The 14533-nt window shown below is 46.6% G+C and overlaps 1 protein-coding gene across 1 annotated transcript in view; it reads right to left on the bottom strand.

The window, feature by feature from the left end:
- Nucleotides 1–14533, bottom strand: part of CDC40 (cell division cycle 40) — a 487800-nt gene that overhangs the window by 272579 nt on the left and 200688 nt on the right. The gene's annotated exons all lie outside the window — the stretch shown is intronic.

The following is a 14533-nucleotide window of genomic DNA, read 5'->3' on the forward strand; positions in this document are numbered from 1 at the left end:
GAATGTGATTTTCCATATAATGAAATCATCAATCAGTTCATTTTTTGTTTCTTCTGCTGGTATATTTTTAACATGCAGGATTTCATATTGTTCTCCCAACATTCCTTTTTAGTAGCAAACTCTTCTTGGTTTGGGGATGCTTTCTCTCTCCAAAGCTATTAACCAGTCATGTATAACGATGTTTCAGACATCGTACATACATAGATAGAATGTACGACGGTGGTACCATAAGATTATAATGGAGCCAAGAAATTCCTATCACCTAGTGACCTTGTAGCTGTCATAACTTGGTAGTATGACACGTTACTCATGTGTTTGTGGTGAATGCTGGTGTAAACAAACCTACTATGCCACTAGTGGTATAAAATACAGTTCCATAATTCTTGATAATGATAATAAACAACTGTGTTGCTGGCTTATGTATTACTAAACTATACTTTTTATTATTATTTTAGAGTGTACTCTTTCTACTTATAAAAAAAGAGTTAACTGTAAAACAGCCTCCAGCAGGTCTTTCAGGAGGTATTCCAGGAGAAGGCATCCTTATCATAGGAGACGACAGCTCCGTAGGTGTTATTGCCCCTGAAGACCTTCCAGTGGGGACAGATGTGGAGGTGGAAGACAGTGATATTGATGACCCTGACCCTAGGCACGCCTAGGCTAATGTGTGTGTCTGTGTCTTAATTTTTAACAAAAACCTTTAAAAAAGTTAAAAATAAAATTTAAAAATAGAAAAAGGCTTAGAAAATAGAAAATATTTTTGTACAGCTGTACAATAGGTTTGTGTTTTAAACTAAGTGTAATTATAAAAGGGTAAAAAGTAAACAAAAATTAAAAGCTTACAAAGTAAAAAAGTTGTAGTAAACTGAAGTTAATTTCTTAAGAAAGAAAAAATGTTTAATAAATTTAGTGTAGTCAAAGTGTACAGTGTCTATAAAGTCTACAGCAGCATACAGTAATGTCCTAGGCCTTCACATTCACTCACCACTCACTGACTCATCCAGAGCAATTGCCAGGCCTGCGAGCTCCATTCACGGTAGGTGCCATAGACAGGTGTACCATTTTTTATCTTTCATGCCATATTTTTACTGTACCTTTTCTATGCTCAAGTATGTTTAGATACACAAATATGTACCATTGCATTATAACTGCCTACAGTATTCAGTACAGTAGCATGCTGTACAGGTTGGTAGCCTAGGAACAACCGGCTATACCACGTAGCCTAGGTGAGTGGTAGGCTATGCCATCTAGGTTTGTGTAAATACACTCTATGATGTTTGAACAATGACACGTTTCTCAGAACATATCCCCAGCATTAAGCAACGCATGATTATGTAAGGCTTTTGCTTTGTTTTCTCTTTAATTTTTTGTTTGCTCTTTCTGCTGAGTTTCCTTTTTGCTGTTTTTTTTAAATTTTAATTTCTATTTTTCACATTAAAGGTATCCTCAAATGCCTGCGGATACTTGAGCTTGTTATCAGACATTAATATGTTGACTGACACTGTGTGTCCATGGGGGAGGGGCGGGCGGTGTGTGTGTAGGGTTAGGGTGGGGGCCTGCAGCATGGTTCAGAGGGAATCTGGCTTTCTTTTCCCCTTTTTTCAGAAACCCCAACAGTCGTTATCTGTATGTCTTCTCTGGGGCCTTTCATTTTCATCAGAGGGAATCCTCCAGTCTTCTGCCTGAGAGCTGCATGTCGGGCTGGGAGTCTCCCAGTTCAGCATGTCAGCGGTCACTCTCACCACTCACTTTGCCCCCTCTCCACTGTGGTTGCAGCCCTCTGAGTTCTGCTCTCCAATGTCCCACCTGGGTAGGGAGGGGTGGCCCCTCAGCTGCTGTGGATGGGCGAGCAACCTGGGATCTAATTTCTGCTTAAACTGAATTTCCACGAAACCACTTGTGTTTCCCCTCCTGCCACCTCTGCCTCCACAGCTCACGTCCCCAGTTCTCCACCTGCGGCCCCCACCCCCAGAGTTCCGCCAGGTCGGCTTTGAACGGCAAAGCCTCTGAGGCACTTCCTAGTCGGGTTTCTTTCTTCCTCCACTTCCTCTAGTTGCCATCCCACCCAATTCAGTGATGGTTCTCATTCCTCGTTTTCTCTTCCCCGTTTCTCTTGGTCCCTTTGGGTTTGTGTACATTTATTTTTATTCCTTTACTCTCATTTCAGCACAGTGTCAGGAGGGAGCAGCGAGAAACACTCAAGTTCAATTCACCGTGTCTAATTGGAAGGTCATTCCATGCCCCCACTCTTGTGTGCTGTGCCCTAGCCACTCTGCTGGGACTCGTCCACCTCCCTGCGGTTATCCTGGGGCAGCAGTATCTGTGCACCCCCAGCCCCTGTCGCAGACCTGGGGCACATTATTTACTCAATGGCATGGCACTGAACTTATACAGTTGGTGCTGTCCGTCGGAAAGCTGGAGAAAAAAGCAAATGACCACTCAAGGTCTCATCAATTCTCTCATTCTCTGCTAAAGAGAGTCTTTTTTTAAAAAATTAATTAATTTTTTTTAATTTTAGCGTATTATGGGGGTACAAGTGTTAAGGTTACATATATTGCCCATGCCCTCCCTCTCCCCTCAAGTAAGAGCTTCAAGTGTGTCCATCCCCCAAACTAAAGAGAGTCTTGATGAAAGAAATTTTTTAAGACTGAAGTCGAAATAGCAGATTTCTACTCATATAGCGCCTTGTCTACAGTATGTACAGCCTTAGCTGACTCTTTCAGAGAAGTGCTTATTTTACTTAGAAGTAATTGCTTTTCAAAGGCTTGCAATTCTCATTAGTTCCCAGGTGAGTGAATCTAATAAGAAAGGTCTCCTGACTGAGCTAGAAAAGCAATGGAACAAAATGTATAGTGGGTTTTTTTTTTCCCACCTTGCAAACCAAATAGGTCCTGTGTACACGTAATTGAAAGAAAATTGACATGTGTGATCTAAGATGCATCTTTCCCCCACACACAAGCAGAGCTGGGCCGGCAGAGGAGAGCCCTTCCGGGTCCAGAAAAGGGCTGTGCTGAGGGGTGCCTCCGCCTCTCACAGGGACAGCTGGGGCACCGTCCCCTGCTTCTGGGGTGGACTTCTGAACCAGCCTGCATTAGTGTCCTAGGGCTGCTGTAATAAATTGCCACACACTAGGTTGCTTAAAACAACAAGTTTATTCTCTCACAGTTCAGGAGGCCAGAAGTCCAGAAGCAAGGTATCAGCAGGGTTGGTCCTCTTGGAGGCTCTGAGGGAGAATCCATTCTGTGCTTCTTTCTCTTCTAGCTTTTTTTTTGTTTGTTTTTTTGGAAACAGGGCCTCATTCTGTTGTCTGGGCTAGAGTGCAGTGGCACCATCATAGCTCACTGCAACCTCAAACTCCTGGGCTCAGCAATCCTCCTGCCTCAGCCTCCCAAGTAGCTGGGACTACAAGTGCATGCTACCACGCCTGGCTGATTTTTCAATTTTTTGTAGAGACTGGGTCTCGCTCTTGCTCAGGCTGGTCTCAAACTACTGCCCTCAAGCCATCCTCCCGACTCAGCCTCCCAGAGAGCTAAGATTACAGGTGTGAGTCACCATGCCTGGCACTCTTCTAGCTTCTGATGGTGGCGGGCATCCTTGGTATTCCTTGGTTTGTAGCTGCATCACCCCAGATGGATTTCTGCCTCCATCTTCACACGGTCTTCTTCCTACTGCGTGTGTCTGTGTGTCTCCAAATCTCTCTCTTCTGTAAGCCACCAACCATTGGCTCTAGGGCTTAGCATTAGCCTAATCCAGTATGACCTCACCTTTACTTGATTACATGTGCAAAGACCCTATTTCCAAACAGTCATATTCTAAGGTTATGGGTGGATATGAATCTTTTGGGCATACTCTCCATTCCAGTACCTGGCCTAAAACTCTTATCTTCCTGTCCCTTACTTCTAGTTATAATTTTGGAGGCTGCATTTGTAATCAAATACTTCCAGACAATTAATATAAGAGAGGACACAGGAAACTCCTGGACAAGGTGTGTGGAAAATGAGGAAGATGAGCTTATAGGTGAGGCTTCCCCTCGCCAGCAGGGCTTCTTAGCCTTGGCTGCACATTGGAATAACTCTGGCTTTTTAAATCCTGCTTCCTAGGCATCAGTAGTTTTAAAAGTTTACCAGGAGGTTCCAGTGTGCAACCCAGGATGCAGACTGCTGCTCCAGGGACTCTTCCTGAAACCCTCACTGCGGGGGCTGCCTTGTCCGAGCCCCGCTGGCCTCTGCTGATACAGGCCCGTACACGTGTTCTTTGCTGCCTGCTGAGACTTTAGCACCAGCACGTGTGGATTTTATTTCTGCTCCTTCATTTGATTTGAAGGAGAATAGCTCTGTTGATACTGAAAACTCAAAAGTTAATAAGGAAAAAGAACATTTGTAGGGGGCTGTGGATAAGTGTTAAACTAAGGTTTAACACTTAGTTTTATATTTAAGAAACTTTTTTTTGTATTTATCAGAATAACATGTGGTCATCACAGAAATTTGAAGACCCCAAAAAGCACAGAGAAAAATGAAATCAGCCATAATTCTATCCCTCTGGGAAGACAATGATTTGGTGAATGTTCTTCTAATGATTTTTTTCTATGCATCTATTAATATACATTGTGTATTTTTACAAATGTGGAATTATGTGGCTTGGGCATGTTCTTCATTTAGCAATATATCATTAAAAATATGTTAATAAATGCATATCCTTGGATTTTGAATGGCCACATTTTATTCTTTCATGGAGAATACTCTATAATTATTTGACCAATAAGAGCATGTCAAATTGAACTTCTGTTGTCTGATTATCTGAGCTCAAAGCAAAGAGGTGAGTAGTGGAGGCCCTGCCTATCTCTCCATTCAATGGGGAGTTCCCCAACCCAGCCCCCAGTGCTCTGATCCCCAGCCTGTGCCCCCACCCCATATCCACCCCACTCCAGTCTCTAGAAGCCCAGGATATGGAAGGAAGCCAGGCTCATGCTGCTCAGAAATGAGTGTCTGCAGAGAGATGGCTCGAGCAGCAAGAGCCTGTGGGGTTCTCTAGCCTGGGCTGGAAATGGGGGGTGGGCAATAGAAGCACATCCCCCATTGCAGGCAGCTATGCTGAGGGAGGCACCCCAAAGACCTCCCAAAGAACTTACCCAAATGCTCCATAAGGCTCTGAGCATCTACTTACAAGACATAAATCCCAAGAAAGAATCATGCCAGGTAAAAAGGCTGTTGTCTCATTTCTACCTGTTCTACCCCTTTCTACCCCTTGCTCCAGAGGACCTGGAAACAGCAGAGTGAGGGGCAGGAGGAAGCAGGAACAAACAGTATGTACCCCCTTCCCAGCGCAGGTCCCCAAGCCTGGGGCAGGAGAAAGGGCATTGAGCTAGAAGTGAGATGCAGCTTGGTCATGCGACTCAGTGGGCTCTAAAGCATGCCCACCCCTCGACCCAGTGCAGCCCTCGCTAGGAATTCATCTAAGGGGGTAATCAGAGATGTGTGGAAAGACTTACGTAGTAAAATAATTGCCATATGTGAAAATATTTCCCTGCCTCCTGAAAATCCATAATATATTATCTTAAGAAAATCACCTGTTCTTTCAATAACCAACAGTTAACAGACTTCTGAGGATCTAATTTTTATGTATGTTTGCAATATACTAGCCCTTAGAATAAATAGAATCACTCAAAATAAAGAAAAGGAGTTTTAAACAGCTGGTCATTACACAATGTTGAGAACATTGTGTTCCAATTACTCTTGCTGTGAAAACACTACCCCCAATACAGTGGTGTAACAGCAGCCATGAGATTATGCTCATGGATTTTGTGGGCTGGGAATTTGGATAAGACACAGCAGGAATGGTATGTCTCTGCTCTAGGATTCTGGCATCTTAGCTGGGAAGTCAGATGGTTGGGGTGTCTCAAACATCTGGGTGCTTCTTGGCTCCCATGGCTGGCACCTGGCAGGGAATGCCTTGATGGGTGGGTTCGGCTAGACCAGAGCACCCCGTGTGGCCCTGCCTGCTAGCTGGGACATCTCCCACTACGGCAGCTGGGCTCCCAAATGGACACCAAGAGCAAGAATCCCAAGATGGAACCAGGTGGAAGCTACATGACCTTTCATGTCTAGCCTTAGAAGCAAATGGTGTCACTTCTGTCACACTCTATTGGTTAGAGCAGTCATACACCTGCCCAGATTCAAGAAGGGGGCACAGACCCTATCTTTCAACACAAGTAGTGTCAAACTGCCATAGAATTCTTAATGTTTGACAAAAATAGAGTCGAGCACACAAATTTAATTCATGCCTCACAGTTTTTCTCGATTATTACTACAGTGTATATGTGGTGCTGTTTTTCCAGCAACAAATACAGTGCCCTAACACCAACCAGTTTTCCAGTTCTCTGACGCCAACTGAGTGTTCAGCAATTCGATTCTGACACTAAGTACTCGGAGTTAGTGCAGACCCCACAAGTTAGGGGCTCAGTCTCATAAGGCTGCCCCCACTTCAGATGCCAGTCTCGAGTCCTGGGTCCCAGGCTACCTGCACTCCTGTCCGACTTGTCTACACATTTGGGGGCTCCCATGACACCACCTCAGATTTGATAACTGGTTAGAACGACTCACTTTACTTACAATGATGGTTTATTACAAAGGATGCAACACTGGAACAGCCGAATGGGAGAGTGTGGGGAGTAACGGGGCACGCCACCCTCCCGGCACATGGGTGCGGCGCCAACCCAGACGCTCCCCTGGCATCATAGCTCGAGAGGCTAATCAAAACCTCAATATGGAGATGTCACTGATGGAATCATTGCCCCCCGTGACTGAACTCTTCTCCAGCCCCTCTCCTCTCCCCAGAGGAAGGGAGTGCTGAAAAGTCTAACCCTCTAATCACCTGACTCGTTTTTTCTGGTGGCTCCCCCAGCCCCCTACCCCTTAAGTCAGCTCATTAGCAGACAAAAGACATTCCTACCACTGAGAAAATTCCAAGGGTTTTAGGCGCCCTGTGCCAGTAACCAGAGACTAAGACTAAATATATAGTTTTTATTATACCACAACATAAGGCTCATTATCTATAAGCAGAGCTTGGGCTGGGTGCCTGAAATCTAAAGAGGATGAAGATGTATTAATAATACCTGCTTTTGAAGAGCTCTGAAGCTGGTCGGGGAGACAGGAGCATAAACAAACGTCTGCAAACGCTGGGAAAGAAGCACCTACGCAGGGTAACTGGCTGCCGAGGAAGCACGTGCTTTTAGAATATTGTTCCACTAAAAAAGAAATGCTTTCCTTGTTCCTGTTCCCCTGACTGTTCAGAACACTGCTGTAGAGGTGTTATCACCAGCGTGCCGTTCACAAAGGCACTGCTGTTGTCCCAGGGGCCACGTGCCTGTAAGAGCACGTGCACTCCCAACCCAAGCCGTGGAAAATCTGATGGGGATGAACAGAAACACTCAGCAAGTGGAAATAATCTCCAGACACACACATTTTCCAGAATATACAATAAAAATGCAGACAGCCCCCTGACCCGTGAGGACAGGCTGGTCGTGTGTTCCGCACAGGCAGCCCTGTGCACGCCCCAGCGCTGCACGTGAGCCTGCACGCGGACCAGCCCCACCACTCGCACACGGGGGCCGGAGCACAAAGGCAGGCCACGGACCATTACGCCTAACTCTTTAGAAGTCATAAATCAAGCTCATAAACTGCCAAGGGAAGTATGTTTTATCCTCTTATTTTGACAATTATAGATCATGACACCTTGGAAGGGCCAAGTTCCAATTTAGAATCTCAGTGCCATGCCTACACCGGTGGCCAACAAGGGCCAGACTATGGTACCCCCCACCCCTGTCATCTCACCTTTGGCTCCAGCCCCTACACATGTGGACACCCCAGCCTGCATGTCCACATGCCTGCAAAAGGCCACCATCGGCCACTCCCAACCTTCAGGGATACAAGTGCCAGCGTAGGGGTTGGTGTGGGAGGATGGCAGGGGGAAGAGGCCCACTCAGGCCCAGAAGTGGGTTCAGGGACACTGAGGTAGGGGTACTGGGTCCCACATACTTGGTGCCTGGCCCAGAAAGGGAGGGGCCCCAGGCTCTGAGCTGGCACACCCCCTTAGCCCTGTGGATTCCTGGCCGCCGGGGAGGGCCCTGGTGGCAGGTCAGAGCTGGGCCCTGTGAAGCTCACGGCCCCCAACAGACCCCTCTTGCCTGGTCTAAGGGCGGTACAACCCAGCCCACCACATCTCCAGGCACTCACAGTTTGATCTTCAGAGCAAACCTAGAGGCCAATGGGAGGCTGACAAGGAACCGGAGCAATTTCTTGTAAAGCCACATTGCAAGTAAGAAAAGATAGAACTGGGGCCAGGGCCTCTAATTTCTATCCTATGCTTTCTAGGTATGTATCATTTATTACTGCTCATGTCTTAAAACACAACTGGTTTTGCAATGACTTAAAACTACTGAGTTCCAACTTTTTAAAATTTTTTTAAGCCACCAGCTGAGAGCTGCTTAGTAACATGGTTGTGTAAATCAAGACTTTCTTCCCCCCACTGAATTTCCTGGGTTGGAACGAGCATCATGTACTGAGCCAGTGATTTCTCCAGGTTAGAGGAAACCTTAGAAGCCTCCTTATCCAATCTCATGAGAGGTTTTCATGCTACAGGCAGCAGAAACAACACCTTGCTCAGTCCTGCCTTGAATCTAGCTGCCGGGCTGCCCTTAAAAATCCCCTGGGGAACTCGGAGCAACGCCAGGTCCAGCCCCTGACCCGCTGAAGCAGAGTCCCGGGGCCAGGGCCCGGCAAGGGCATTTTATCAGAGCTTCCCAGGCGCTTCTAACATGACTACACAACTCCCGGAGTCCGGAAAGCAGGTATCCTCTCACTCTGCCAAGGAGGACAGTGGCCTGGCCAGGTGAACGTCCCACAGGACTGGGCCAGGTGTAAAGCACCTTACCAGCAGCTGTATGGGGCACAGCCCTCTCGGCTGTCGGCGAGGGGATTGCGTGAATCCCGGGTGTCTGATCAGGCCGCATCAGGTTGGTGCCAGAGGAGCCTTCGTGACTTTCTCTGCCTCCCGGCACCGAATGATATTGGCTCAATAAAAAAAAAAAAAGAAAAAGCCCAAACCACAAAACTGTACTTAATGGCAGCAAACAAACCAATAAACAGTGAGGGAAGGAAAACACTTCTGTGGAAATAAACCTGGCTCCCACTGAGGAAGCACAGCCAAGAGCAGTGTTTGAGACAGAAAGGTATTTTAAGGTCACAGAGACATGCCTTCCAGCAGCAGGGTGGAAGGGGGAGTCAAACTACTTAATCGACAGGTCATTTTTAGGAAAAAAAAAAAAAAAAAGGATTTGAAGGAAGCACTAAAATTGAAGAAGAAACTCTAAGGCCTTAAATAAGTAGCAAATTCAGCCATGTTCAGAGACTAAACTGCCTTTCCTTTATTAAACATTTTCCTGGAAGTGCAAGGAGGCAGGATCTTTCCAGGGGCTGGAGAACCCTGTTGCAAGCCTGCCTGCCACCGACACATGCCGGGAACAGGTGGGAGCCCAGGCCACAGCAAGCAGCCAGAGGCACACACTTCCCCAGCTGCACTTCTAGAACAGCCACCGGCAATGCATTCAGCAAAGCCAACGTGACAAGACATGAATTTGGCTAATCTGTGAGTGGCTCCCATGCTCAACACAGCCCTGCTCTCAAAAGGTGGGCTCAAGTTCATTTCCTGGGGAGGGGGAAGGTGAGGGGGGTATGGGGCCTTAGGAAGAGATGGCCTCAATCATTTGTGACTTTGGGTTCCTTGTACAATCAGCTGTGTAGGTTATAAGTTTCACTTTCTTTATTTCTGTGCTTTGTGTGACAATACAGACTGAAAAAAAGGTTTTTACTGACCCAGCATCAGGACAACTGAAGGTTTCAGACTCCACTTGCACACGTGGCAGTTTCGCTGTCCATGTAGCTCCTGTGCCCACGCCTTGTAAGCACGTGCAACACTAAGGAGCTGCAGGGGCAGGTGGCAGCCCTCGGCCCACTCCCCACAAGACCACTGCCCGCTCCCTCTCTTGCCTTTCTCTCCCACCACCTGTCAGCTACAATTTCACACCTTTCACGTCCCCACCTCTCCTGCGGGAGGTCGGGGCTGGATCTTGGACCTGAGCTGCTGACCTGTGCAGAGCAGTGGCTGGTGGCCGGGCCGTCAGGAAAAGCAGTGACAGTGGTCATGTGTGTTAATATCACCACCCTCCTCACCTGTTGATTCACACACTGCATCATTCATTGAAAATTAAAACTCATCTTCCCCTAGAATGAGGCTAATAGACTTTAATTACGAGAACCAGGAAAAGCAGTGACATTTTAACTCTAATAGTTTTTCCTAAAGGAGTATTACCTCATTTGATCCTTTAGAGAAAGAATTACTCATGGTATTTGTCAAAGGTGGTAAGGCAGGCTTCGTTCATGGGGGCCATGGCAACTGGTAGTCCTGCAGTGGGAGAGAGAGATGTGACTGAACTCTGACTCCAACACGGATAAATGAGGATTTATAACCAAGGAGCAGGGTGGGGATCGGTGGATGGAAACTACTAGAAGGAAACATCAAGGGTAAAGAGTCTCTGGTTGAACTGACTTGATAGGATTATTGCTGAAAGCAGGCCAGGGTGATAAACTATCGAGGGTGGTCAGATACTCGGGGTAGGATTTGGGCTACAGTGACTTAGCAGAATCCTTGCTCAAACTGGATGCTACAATAGACAGAGAGGGAAGCCCAAGGTCTCACCTAGTCAAGCTAAGGACTCAGAGAAGCCTGACTAAAGTTTTGGCCAGAGGGTCTTTGTCAGACCCAATGCTGTAAAACATTTGAAATTTTCTTTCCCAGTGAAGCCAGAGCTGGAAATGGGTTGCATAAAGTCTTGAATGCCCAGGAAGCCATTAGATGTCAAAATTCAGCACCAACTTTTTATGTTACCCTCTATTCTGGTTACTTTGCCTTATTTTCTCTTATTAATGGTATGAACCGAATAAAACATCCCCCTCTGTTTTGTCTGAAGCAGAACTAGCTCACCAAGTTCACTGAGTTAATCTCAGTTGATCCTATTCTCTCTGTACTTAGGTTTTTAAGGGTCCAAGTCCTAAGCTCCCAACTGTGGACTCAATAGAAGTCTAATTCTTGAAGCACTTCAAGCTCTATATGGAGATAGATATATGAGATTTCTAGAATAGCTGTACCATGCTGGAACGATCTGATTTATAAAACACAACATGTTTAAAATAATTTTAAATTTAAAAATCAACCCATGTTCAATTGCTTAAAAAAGGAAAACCTCAGAAAAATATGTAGAAAAAATGTAATACACCCACAATCCTGCTGACCAGAGGCAGGCATGATGTGATTTTCAAATGAAAAATTAGAGAATCAAACTGGAAGTCTAAGCTCAGTGTGTCCTCAGGGCACGTGGTAGGTGCTAAGAGCATTGCATCACTCTTTAACCTTCCACATAAGGGACTGCCTGCAAGGCCGTGGATAATTGCTGCTTTGTGCAACTTAACATAGCACAGTCATTTCAGATCTTGAAGCATCTGTGTTGGTAAAACAGCTATGTTTTTACAGGAAAGCAACCTGGTACTGGAGTTCCAAATTTCTCAGATAGTAGTTATGTGGAGGAGAAAGTTGGTACAATGTAGAACTACTGTCAAAGAAAAAAATTGACAAACTGAGTTTTAAAGCTCGAAGTGGCTTTTATTAGGAATTCATGAACCAGGCATCATCGGCAGGGTGAGTCTTTTGTTTCTTTGTACAGGAGATGGGCCAGCCGACCTGGTAGAGGGAGATCGTGGGTGGAAGTTACGAGATTGTCTCCAGTGGAGAGATGGGATGGTCAGAATTATCAACTGTACTTGCCTGAAGCTGAGAACCCATCCTTTAAAAGCTCTGTATTTCTGTGAATGGTTGGGAAATTTGGGATTTTGAGACAAGAAGGTTTACCGTTTTTCCTCCTTTGTTAGCAAAGTAAACTCTATTTCCTTCCTCCTCGAACCACTTGTCTTCGTTCTTCGGCCTCATGGACAAGTGCCCAGTTTTCAGTGACACTAAATAAGAAATGAGGATATCGTAGTGAGAACAGAACCAGTCCGCTCCCACCCTCAGCCTGGACACTTAGAACTGAAACCACCGTTACTGTCTAGTTAACAGGATTTTGCTATCTTCATTAGCAAATCTTTAGCATGTTTTCATTAGCATGACTTTTCTGGGACCCTCCAACAAGCAAAAGGTTTGATGGCTCACAGCAGGAATTTTCTGTCAGAAATTCTTCAAATTCTTCATCAACTAAATCTTGAATGGAAAGTACCAACCGCAAGGTTCTTTGACTCTCTTTTCTCCCTTGCTGTTTCCGCCAATCCTGGACTGTGGCATCACGGTGATCACTCAATCCTAATCAAGTCCCAAGTTGTAAGACCAGCCTTAAATCAAGCTCCTAATTCTCAATCAATTCTAATCTTACCTTCCCCCCCCCCTTTTGAGACACTGCCAAGGTGGAGATGGGGTTCTGTTACTGTGTTAAAAAAGTAAACCCAGTTTTTGTCTTATCAACAGATTCTATTGGTATTTGGGAAGTTATTTGTACAAACTTTTGACAGTTTGTACAAATCCCAGACCACGAATTCATGTGTGTGAGAAATAGATCTCTTTGGTTCTCTATAACTCCATTCCTAAATGTGGCCCCCATATTCCTCAAGGTGATGGAGATTTAACTTCTATCACTTTTGTGTCCTTGCCCCAAATGTTAGCAGGTGTTGGGAAAGCCCTAGGTGGTTCTCAATGTCATGAGCCCATGCAGGCACGTACTAGAACATGTCTCCCCTCTGTGCCGGGCCATTGGTTCAAACAGATTACCACTAAGACCCCTCCTGTTCCCTTCCTCAGGGCATCCACAGGCCGTTTGTGACTTTAAGCCTCACCTGGCCTGGGACTCGCTGGAACAGAGTTCAGGGATATCACTGGAGGAGTTCCAGGACCGATCTGCCTGGACAGACCATACAGTCACTCCCCCTCTGGGTTGGGCCTCCCCAGGCCTCTGTCCTGTCTCCTCCTCCAAGGTCTTGGCAGCACGATGCAGGAAAGGAAGCAGGTGCTGGCCGCGCCCACACTTCTGCAGGACCCAGCGTTCCCACCTCTGCTCCTCCTGGATCATCCAGGACATCCCGCCTCCTCCCACCCCCGGCACACCTTGGCCTCCTCAGTACTAAGTGTGGGCTCTTTATGGGTGTGGTCTGCCATGAGATTCTGGGTTTTTCTACAAGCAAACCAGAGAAGCATGCGTAGGTGAAGAAAGATTTCTTTCTCACTCGTTGCTAGGTTCATGGTGGAGGCATCTGTAACAAAAGCCAGATTAACAAGAGAAAGGCATACATATTTATTTAATATAAGGTTTATGTGACTTAGAAAACTTCAGAAATGAAGACCCAGAGAAATATATTTTTATGCTGAGGGTTGATGAAGACTGGATGGTCCTGCGGAATAACTTCATACTGATTAGACAAAAGGGGGTGTGATCTAATGGTAGGTAATAAACTGGGGGAACTTCGCAAGGCCTATTTGTTTACATTCTTCTCTGTGTCCCTGTGTCTTCAGAGATAAGGATGTACCTTTCCTCCTGGCACAGGGTGGGCACACCTCTGGAGTGGGGGTTTTATGACCTGCTCCAGGGGAGAAGGGCAAGGGGAAAGTGACAGGGACCTTCCTGCTTCTGCTGTTTTCTCAGATGCCAAGGTGCCCTATTTTGGGGAGGTGTGTCCTGAACCCCATCGCATGCTTGCATGGCTCCCCATAGGAGCTACCCCGTGGGAGACACGCACACTGAACACTGAGACCCAAAGGCTTTCTACCTCTCCTCAGCACACCAGTTCTTCCCTGGGGTCAGGCCTTTGCCCCACAAAGGCTCGTCTCTAATCCTGGGATGGAGAAGGGCCCTGTGGTGTGTTAGAGGCATAGCCCAAGGATGCTTAGCTGTGTCTCTATTCCAAGGGGTCTACGTATTGCCACGCATGGGCGGGGGTGGGCAGGGAGGGAAATCTGGTCCTCAGTGCCGTCTGCCCGTGGGCTTTGTGTGAACCACCCCGTCCGACCTTGCCCATCTGCCCGTAGAGGTCACCACTCCTTTCCCATCCCTTCGTATCTGTGCCATGCTTGTGGGTAGAGGCATCATCCTGCTAGTTCCTGACCAACCTAGGTTTCTAGAATCTAAGAAGCTGCCCAAGGCCCTGTCTGCCACCGAGTAGTTATTCTGTCTCTTAGATCTCACCCCAGGGCTCTCAGGAAACACAGATCTTCTGCACGGCCATCCTCAAACCCACCAGCAGGGTTGACCACTTCCCTCAGCCCTGGGGAAAGGATACTGGGCCCTGTTCCAGTTATTTCTGTGTAACAAAGTACTCCAAAACTTAGTGCCTTAAAACAGCCATTTTATTACGCTTATGGAATCTACAGTCAGTAACTTGCAAAGAGCCCATGGGGACACCTTTCCTCTTGCTGCTCTCATGTGGGAGGCCTCAGATGGGCT

The sequence above is a fragment of the Microcebus murinus genome, chromosome 5 (genome assembly GCF_040939455.1).
Source record: "Microcebus murinus isolate Inina chromosome 5, M.murinus_Inina_mat1.0, whole genome shotgun sequence".
In the NCBI taxonomy this organism is placed as follows: Eukaryota; Metazoa; Chordata; class Mammalia; order Primates; family Cheirogaleidae; genus Microcebus; species Microcebus murinus.